The following is a 9,827-nucleotide window of genomic DNA, read 5'->3' as shown; positions in this document are numbered from 1 at the left end:
AGGTCTGTACTAAGGAATCTATATTGCTGGTACAACAAAGGTCTGTACTAAGAAGTCTATATTGCTGGTACAACAAAGGTCTGTACTAACTAGCCTAAGTTACTGGTGTAAAAAAATAAGGTATGAACTAACAAGCCTTTGTTAATGGTTAGACATATTTTAAGGTTGTACTAATGAGCATAAGTTACTGTACCACATAGATCTGTACTAACCAGCCTATATTGCTGGTACAACGTAGATGTTTACTAAGGAACCTAAGTTACTAATACAGCAGAGGTCTTAACTACCGAGTCAAAAAACTGGTACAAATAGATCTGTACTAACGAGCCTAATTTACTTTTACAGTGGAGGTTTTGAACTTTCAAGCCAAATTACTAGCTAATATAACATAGGTCTGTACTTATGATCCTTTGCTGCTTGTACAACGTACAGTTGTAGAACATACTGAAAAGCCATAGTTTCAAGTACTTAGTTCAACATAGGCCTTTCATAAAGAGCCTAAATTACCGGTATGAATAATTCTGAACTAACTAGCCAAAGTTACTTGTACAACAACATAGGTTTAAACTATCGGGCCTTAGTTACTGGTATAACTAAGATAAACGAACCTTAGTTACTGGTATTAATAGGTCTGTACTAATGAGCCAAACTTGCCGGTAAAATATAATAAGTCAGTACTAATGAGCTCAAGTAGCTGGTACATGTATAACACATGTACGTAATAACGAACCAAAACTGCTGGTACAATAAAGGTCTGTATTTACTAGACTAAGTTACTTGTATGACAAAATATAGGCTATTAACAAATCTAAATAAATAGTACAACATAGGACTGTACTATTGAGCCTCGTTTCTAGAATAACATAGGTATGCACTTACGAGCCTATATGGATGGCACGGTATAAAGCAGTACTAACTAGCCTTAGTTACTGGTATAACATAGGTCTGTATTTACGATCCTAAGATACTGGAAGAACAAAATGTACGTTTGTATTAACAAGCCCAAATTTAAGGTAAAACATAGAACTCTTCTATTGTGCCTACGTTTTTTGAATAACATACATGTAGGTCTGTTCTTATAAGCCTATATTGCTAGTATGACATAGATCTATACTATATTTGTAACGAGCCTATTAGTTACTGGTACAACTGAGGTCTGAACTAACTAGCCTTAGTTACTGGTACAACTGAGGTCTGAACTAACTAGCCTAAGTTATTGGTACAACTGAGGTCTGAACTAACTAGCCGAAGTTATTGGTATAACATAGGTCTGTTCTTACATGGCTTCAGTACTGGTAGAAATAGGTCTATACTAATGAGTCTTAGTTACAGATATAAATAGCGATAGGTTTATATTAGCGAGTTACTGGTATAAATATGTTTGCACTAAGGAATATAGGTTACAAGTATAAATAGGTCTGTAATTACGAGCCTGATTTACTGGTATATCATAAGTCTGTACTAACGAATCTTACTGGTATAACATAGGTCTGTGCAAACAATGGTTTTCCGATGATCGAGATGGTTTAGCAGGCACAGAACACATTTTTGATAAGGCCAAAGTTTAAATCCAAGTAGGAGGGCTGTCAAAGAAGTTCGGACACATGTAATTGTATTCAAAATAACAGCACCATTATCAGGAAAGTATTATAATATTGTAATATAGAGTATAATAATGTATATGTATAAAAATCAGAGCAATGTACATTTTTGTAATGGAGTTATCAATGTATATACATTACATTGTACCTATACATGCTGCACGGCCTAGTCTGACGTTGCAGAGTTATAACGTCGTAGTCCTGGGTCTACCTGAGAGTAATACAGGCACGAAGCATCAGGGGGGGGGGGGGGGGGGGGGGGGGGGGGCAGGGGGCTTTTTCTCGCACCAACAAATTTTTAAAATTTACATATAAAAAAATGGAATTATCATGGAGTTAGGCCCCCCCCCCTTTTTTGGGAGTATGTAAAAAATTGATATGTAAATAAGGAAATGAGGAGTGAAATTGAAGTTATATAGTACGCCAGCTTTAGATATACAATATGTGTAAATAAACCTATTTCAAATGACAAAAACGCAATTGTCTACGAACTTTTTGGACAACCCTCGTACCAGTCTGATCCCCAATATTTATCTGCATTTCTTATACAATATACATCACATTGGTAATCACAGATTACAAGCTCACCAAAACTACATTGTATCATATATGATACAATATCATGTGATAAAGTAATACATTTTATAATAGAATATCATCTTATACAATATTTTATATTACAATATTGTATGATTCGATATCATATGATACAAAAATATATTATACAATTTTGTATCATAATATACAATACTATACATAACAATATCATATGATAAAATTTCATATCAAATGATACAAAAATTTGATACGATATCATATCATACAACTTTTTATGATATAACATATGATATAATATTGTATCATATTTAACAATAGTGTGTCATATCATAAAATACAATATCACAGGAATCATGTTAAATCAAGAGCACGTCTACGAAAAAACCTTGCAAATATGGAAAAAAGCTGTGGCAGCAAGTCTCAAGAATGAACAGAATGTTATCATAGATTTAAAGGATACCAATCTAGAGTCAGATATACGATGTTTGTTTTTGCACTGGATGTTTCTATTTACAGTAACAGCCAGTATTGCATTCTGGTTAATTAGCCTCTAAAATCAAGAAAAGTTAGGAGAAAAATTGTCAAATTCAGTAATTAATTACAAAATGTATAAACAATGTTTGAAAAAAATAAGAATATATTCTTAAAGAGGAAGTTCAAACCTTTAATCGTTGCATATTTTTTTTTCATATTTCTATTTACACCATGAAGTCCCAAGGGTGTAAATGTTGGCAGAATGTCAAGAAATGATTATTATTATAGATTTTTGTCAATTTTTCAGAAAGAATTTCTAAGAAAGTGGCGCATTATTTTTTGAAATTTAATAAGAAACTGTCTGATGTATTGTTACAAATATATAAAATCCATCTTTGGACTCTCAAGTACTAAAAAGTAATAAATTAACAAAAACCATTTTCAAATAAAGTAAAAATGTGTTGGTTTTTAAAAAAAAAATTTACAAGCGAATTTAATCCACTGAAGTCAATATTTGTAATTAAACATCAAAAAACACCTTATTTTGCTTTTAATTAAACATAGGTAATCATAGATTACTAAGCTCACCGAGACGGAGCATCACCCTTATGAGACATCACCTTCATAAGACCACCTTGAAAATCATACTTTATGATCTTGGATATTCATGGATTCTGTTTTGACAAAATATCGTATATCATCTGATAATTTTTTTTATGATAATCATATGTTCATATGTTAATCAATACAATGATATAAAATTAAATATTGCATCATGTCATATTTCTAATATAATATATATCATATAATAAATAAAATACGGTAATAAACAATAATGAGATTTGATATTGTAACGTATGATATGACATTGTATTGTGTTATACCTTATTGTATTTGATCACATAATACAATATCATAAAATATAATACAATATAGTATCATATTACAATATCATATTACATAATACATCATAACACTGAAACATGATATTATATTGTATAATATAGAATGATATTGTATTGAATGGCACTGAAACATATTTGATACATTATATGATATAATATCATATAATACAATATAATTTGATTCCAATATTGTATCTTATCAAATGATACAATATTATGTGATATGGTAAAATATTATAAAATACATTATCATATTATACATATTGCATCATGTGACACAATAAATATATTACAATATCATATAATACAATTTCATGTGATATGATAATATATCATATAAACCAATATCATATCATACAATATTGTATGATACAATATTATATAATATTACAATTTCATGTAATACAATTTCATGTGATATAATTGTATATTACTGAAACCAATATCATATTATACAATATTGTATGATACAATATTATAGAATATACAATATTGTATCATAGGATACAATATAATATTTTGCAATATCTTATGTAATTGTATCATGTGATAAAATAATAAATTAAAAATACAATATAATATTATACAATATTGTATCATAATATACAATACTATACATAACAATATCATGATACATAAGCATATCATAAAATATCAAAAAAATTGATACAATATCATATCGTATCGTATGACTTTTTATAATATAACATATGATATCATATTGTATCATATCAAACAATATTGTTTCATATCATACAATACTTTATCATAGGAATCATGTTATATCATTTATCAACAAACACATCTATCTATCGAGCTGGTTTGAGTGAGGTAGGAGATTTCTTTAGCATCCTTGATAATGGAGATCAGGCTCTGCTTCTGAAGCAACCTCTGCATTTAATTTATAATAAAGTTAAATCAACTATGCAAGCTATCATCTATAAAACATGTGACCTGTTCCAAAAAACTAAACCTCATCCAGCATCCGAAACCTATGGCTCAGATTCAGCATTCAAGCCCATCAGGTGCATTTGTATCATAAGACGCATCATCCATGCAATTTTGGTGAAGTTTGGACCAGTAATAACTAAGATATCATCATCAGAGGGCACTAGCAATTAAAACCTTAACTTCCTCCAGCATCCGCAACCTATGGCTCAGATTCAGCATCCATGCCTGTCAGGTGCATCTGTATCATAAGACACACCATCCATTCAAGTTTGGTGAAGTTAGGACCAGTAATAACTAAGATTTATTTTTTAGCATCCTTGATAATGGAGATCAAGCTCTGCATCTGAAGCTACCTCTGCGATTCATTCATATTACAGTTAAATCAACTATGCAAGTTTGAAATAGTACTATCATCTATTAAACATGTGACCTGTTCCTAAAAACTTAACTTTATCCAGCATCCGAAACCAAACTATGCATTCAAGCCTGTCAGGTGCATCAGTATCATAAGACACACCATCCATGGAAGTCTGGTGAAGTAAGGACAAGTAATAACTAAGATATCATCATCAGAGGGCACCTGTTTCAAAAACTTTATCTAACCAGCTCTTAAAACCTTAACCTCCTCCAGCATCCGAAACCTATTGCTCAGATTCAGCATTCAAGCTTGTCAGGTGCATCAGTATCATAAGACGCACCATCCATACAAGTTTGGTGAAGTTAGGACTAGTAGTAACCAAGATATAATCATCAGAGGGCACCTGCAACAAAAACTTTAACCAGCTCTAAAAACCTTAACCTCTTCCAGCATCCGAAACCTATTGCTCAGATTCAGCATTCAAGCTTGTCAGGTGCATCAGTATCATAAGACGCATCATCCATACAAGTTTGGTGAAGTTAGGACCAGTAGTAACTTAGATATTGCTATCAATGGGCACCCGCAACAAAAACTTTAACCTGCTCCAAAAACCTTAACCTCCTCCAGCATCCGAAACCTATAGCTCAGATTCAGCACTCAAGCCTGTCTGGTGCATCAGTATCATAAGGCACACCATCCATGCAAGTTTGGTGAAGTACAGACCAGCAGTAACTAAGATACTGCTATCAAAGGGCACCTGCAACAAAAACTTTAACCTGGTCCAACAACCTTAACCTCCTCCAGCATCTGAAATTTAGGACCCAGATTCAGCATCCAAGTCTTTCAAGTCCATAAGTAGGTCCAGATGCATCATCCATGCAAGTTTGGTGAAGATAGGACAAGTAATAGCTTAGATACAGGACCTGCAACAAAAACTTTAACCAGGTCCGGACGCCGACGCCGACGCCGAGGGTATAGCATAAGCTCTCCTTGACTTCGTCTCGGTGAGCTAAAAACAAAATTAGTTGTTATCATTGTTTCTCAAAGAATTCTTACATGCAAACCGGTAGGCATATCTGATTTAGTGGCAAATTGACACCTGAATCGACGAGGGGGTCAAAATGGCGTCGCACACCTTGTGAATTTATATATAGTAGGGGTAGAATTTTTCCATATATGACTTATTAAGCGACTGATTGATAAAAATTCAGGTGCCTGTGATTGAATTTTGATGGAGACTTGTATCTAGTCTATAAACTGCTATTTTCTGTCCCGATCTCCTCTTGGAAAAAAATAAAGTTCGTTCCTTTTCTTAAAATTAAAATAAAGTTGTAAAGGAAAAAAGGAGGTGTTAGGTTACCCTTTCCAACAGGGATCTCAACCTGCAAAAACCACATATAAATATAAACATAAACTATAAAAAAGTTATCCTAAATATTAATACAGACATCATAACTTGTTTTTGTGGGGTTGTTATTAGGGATGTTATTTAATCATAACCCATCATAAGAAGACCTGGTCCCAGAGTTATGAAGCAGTCTAATAAAAAAGTCAAAACTTTTACACTCTCTTATTGTCTTGTGATTAAAAAAATTGAAAAAATGAAATGCTAATAAAATGTGTCTCTATATTATATTACGCTGATATTATGCTGATAATTACAAATTTTAAGCTTAATTTATGATGTATTATATTTTTATTAACAATTTTTCAGGCTTGATATTGGGTCCCTCCACCCCTCAAACAATAAAAGTTCTTTATTCTTTATACTGTCGGACAAATCTACCTTATTCTATGATCATTTAATGTGATGGACATTCATTTGCAGTAGGTTCCACACCACTTCCACGCTTTAAAAAATTGTCTGTTAAATTCAACAAATATATGTTTTATCATTATTTTCCCATGGAGGTGGTATTTTTGGTTATTTGTTTGTTTGTTTTGTTTTTTTTTTTGTTTTTTTTTTGTTTTTGGGTTTTGTGTTTTTTTTTGGGGGGGGGGGGGGCTTTGAAATTTGGATTTGGTCCTTCTTCCTGAATTAAAAGATCACTAGATCAAGTATAAAAAAATGAAAAGATCAATAAATGTATCACTATGTTTATCTAATTAGCAGAGAGAGAGAGAGAGAGAGAGAGAGAGAGGGAGAGAGAGAAAGGAGAGTTGTCAATCTGTAGTAAACAATATGTAAAATTACACACCAAGAGAGCCCGGCTTTAAGTACTTCAGTACTTTGAATTTTGTAGTTTTACCCCTGTAATTATTCATTCATGTATCTAATGGGTACTCTGCCTGTCTTAATGTGTAGCACTGGCAAAAAATTGGGTGGGGGGGGTGTAAGCTTGCTTAATTTTTCTTTCATTAATAGTGAGATATACGAGATTTTTAAAAAATAGTTAAGTCCACTTCAGCTTACATGTATATATTCAAATTCCCATTTTCCCATGATTTCTCGTGTTTTAATGGCATTGATTTAAAAAAAAAACCTGAATGTGTTGAAGCAACCCTTCAGTTCAGTAAAATATTGTTTGGCTCGTGAATATGTTGGGTTTTTCCCCATAATATACATGTGACAACGTAAAGCTAATGCTAAACTACAGATTCTGGAGAGTTTTAAAGGTAGAAAAATGTCCAACTTTAAGACAATATATTTGCAATATTATTGAGTGTCCAAAGACTGATAGTTGATATATTGTAAAATAGATGTCCTTTTATAACTAGAAACAGATTTAGTGAATTTAAAGTGCCACTTTCTGACTTTAAAGCATTTAAAAAATGTATATTTTTACAATTTTACAAAAAGTTGGAAACATGCCAGATTCGTGACCTATCTGCAATTAACAGAAAGAATATTTTGGAATTCTCACAAAATGATTTTCACAAGTGTATCTTGTTAGTGTTAACTCTAAATGACTTTTTGAATTTATAATTGAACTAAACTCAGAATTCTTACCAACACTTTGGTAAATTATGCAAAATTTCATTCTTAAAAGGGTCAACATGCTATTTTTAGTAACAGTGCTGCAGAACCAAGTTTAGACTGATCACATCAAAAAAAAAAAATTGTGGCAAATTAATTCATATAGATGCACACTGTTACACACAAAATATGAAGTTGATCAGAGAACCTTGCTCCCACCACCTTTTGCATGTTTTCTGGTAGACATGCTCGTAACAACACAGACATCAATCAAGCAGGTTTGAGTGAGGTAGGAGATTTTTTAGCATCCTTGATAATGGAGATCAGGCTCTGCATCTGAAGCTACCTCTGTGATTCATTTATATTATAGTTAAATCAACTATGCAACTTTGAAATAGTACTATTATCTATTAAACATCTGGCCAGTTCAAAGAAAGTATACCTCCTCCAGCATATGAAACCTATGACTATGATTCAGCATCTGCACCTGTGGATTGCTTAAGAAAATCACAAGATACATAATCTGTTCAAATTTGATAAAGTTTGAACCAATAATAACTAAGATTTGTCTATCAAAGGTCACCTGCTCTTAAAACTTTAACCAGCCCAAAAAACCTTAACCTCATCCAGCATTTGAAACCTATGGCTCAGATTCAGCAGTCAAGCCTGTCAAGTGCAAAAGTATCATAAGACACACCATCCTTGAAAGTTTGGTGAAGTTAGGGCCAGTAATAACTAATATATCATCATCAGAGGGCACCTGCTCCAAAATGTTTAACCAGCTCCAAAAACCTTAACCTCAAGCTTTTAAAATTCATCCCCAAGATTCAGCATCCAAGTCTTTCAAGTCCATAAGTAGGTCCAGATCCATCATCCATGCAAGTTTGGTGAAAATAGGACAAGTAATAAGTTAGATACAGGACCAGCAGCAAAAACTTTAACCAGGTTCGGATGCTGACGTCGACACCAGGGTTATAGCATAAGCTTCCCCTGTTTTGACCAGATTTATTCACTGAATGAGGCATTGCTGACCTTACTGAGGTAAATAATGGATTGGAAACTCAGTGTATATACAAGCATGAAATTCAAAACGTGTTTAAAGACCAAACAGAAAACATAGATATTCTTTTATAATACATGTACCGGGGTATTTTATTGGTAAAATAATCATTTCTTATTGTGCAAAAATACATACAAGAATAGAATGGAATTATACTTTCAACCAACTTCCATCATTTGGCTTTCCAGGAAAATTTTATTTCAGTTTTTATAGAAATAAAACATATTTAAAACCTAGCACTTCATTATCAAAGTCAGAATGCAATCTAATAAATCAGATTTTTTATGTACTTTTTTCCCTCATATTTCCCTATTTTCAAAATAACCACGAGTCACCCAATCTTTTGCAAAATAACATTTCCAACCTTTAAGATTCTTTCTTTATCAATTCATACCGGTGGAGTTAAGTAAGTCAATTGTTGATATTTGCAATAGAAAAAATCAGCAAAACAGAGCCTCTCCTTGTGACCATGACCCCTCATGTTTTGTGCAACTGTTGAGACTCCCAGTGGCACCTGTTCATCCTTACTAAAATATTGTCCAAAAAATAGGTCCCTTGCAGACTGCTTTAAACAAGCCCCTCCCAGTTTTTAGCCAATTATGGTATATGTAAATTCTTCTTTACAATATGCCATTTTAAGGAAAAATTTGAGTACAATTAAGGCACATTTGGGTACATGTGAACTGTTTTTCACAAGGTGGAGATTAGAACTGCAAGGTTACCACCGACAAAATGGAAACACTCTCAAAAGCTTATCACTGCGACTGTAAGGTCATGAAGGTTCCCAGACTTTACAGTTTCTGCAAAGTTCAGACCTCTTATCAACCAACAACATTCTGCATTTTACAATGGCAAAGAGTGGCATTCTGACCATGACCTCAATTTTAAATCTTTTAATTCTGTCTGTATATTTTTGAATTGAAAGTTGGCCTGTTTTGGTGCTCTGTTAGATAAGAAGTCTCCGGGGTTAGCCTTCACTAGGTCTTGGGGGAACCCCCGGTAA

This window comes from Crassostrea angulata, chromosome 6, assembly GCF_025612915.1.
Source record: "Crassostrea angulata isolate pt1a10 chromosome 6, ASM2561291v2, whole genome shotgun sequence".
Taxonomy (NCBI): domain Eukaryota; kingdom Metazoa; phylum Mollusca; class Bivalvia; order Ostreida; family Ostreidae; genus Magallana; species Magallana angulata.
The sequence above is the reverse complement of the archived record's forward strand: the minus strand, read 5'-3'. Positions refer to the sequence as shown.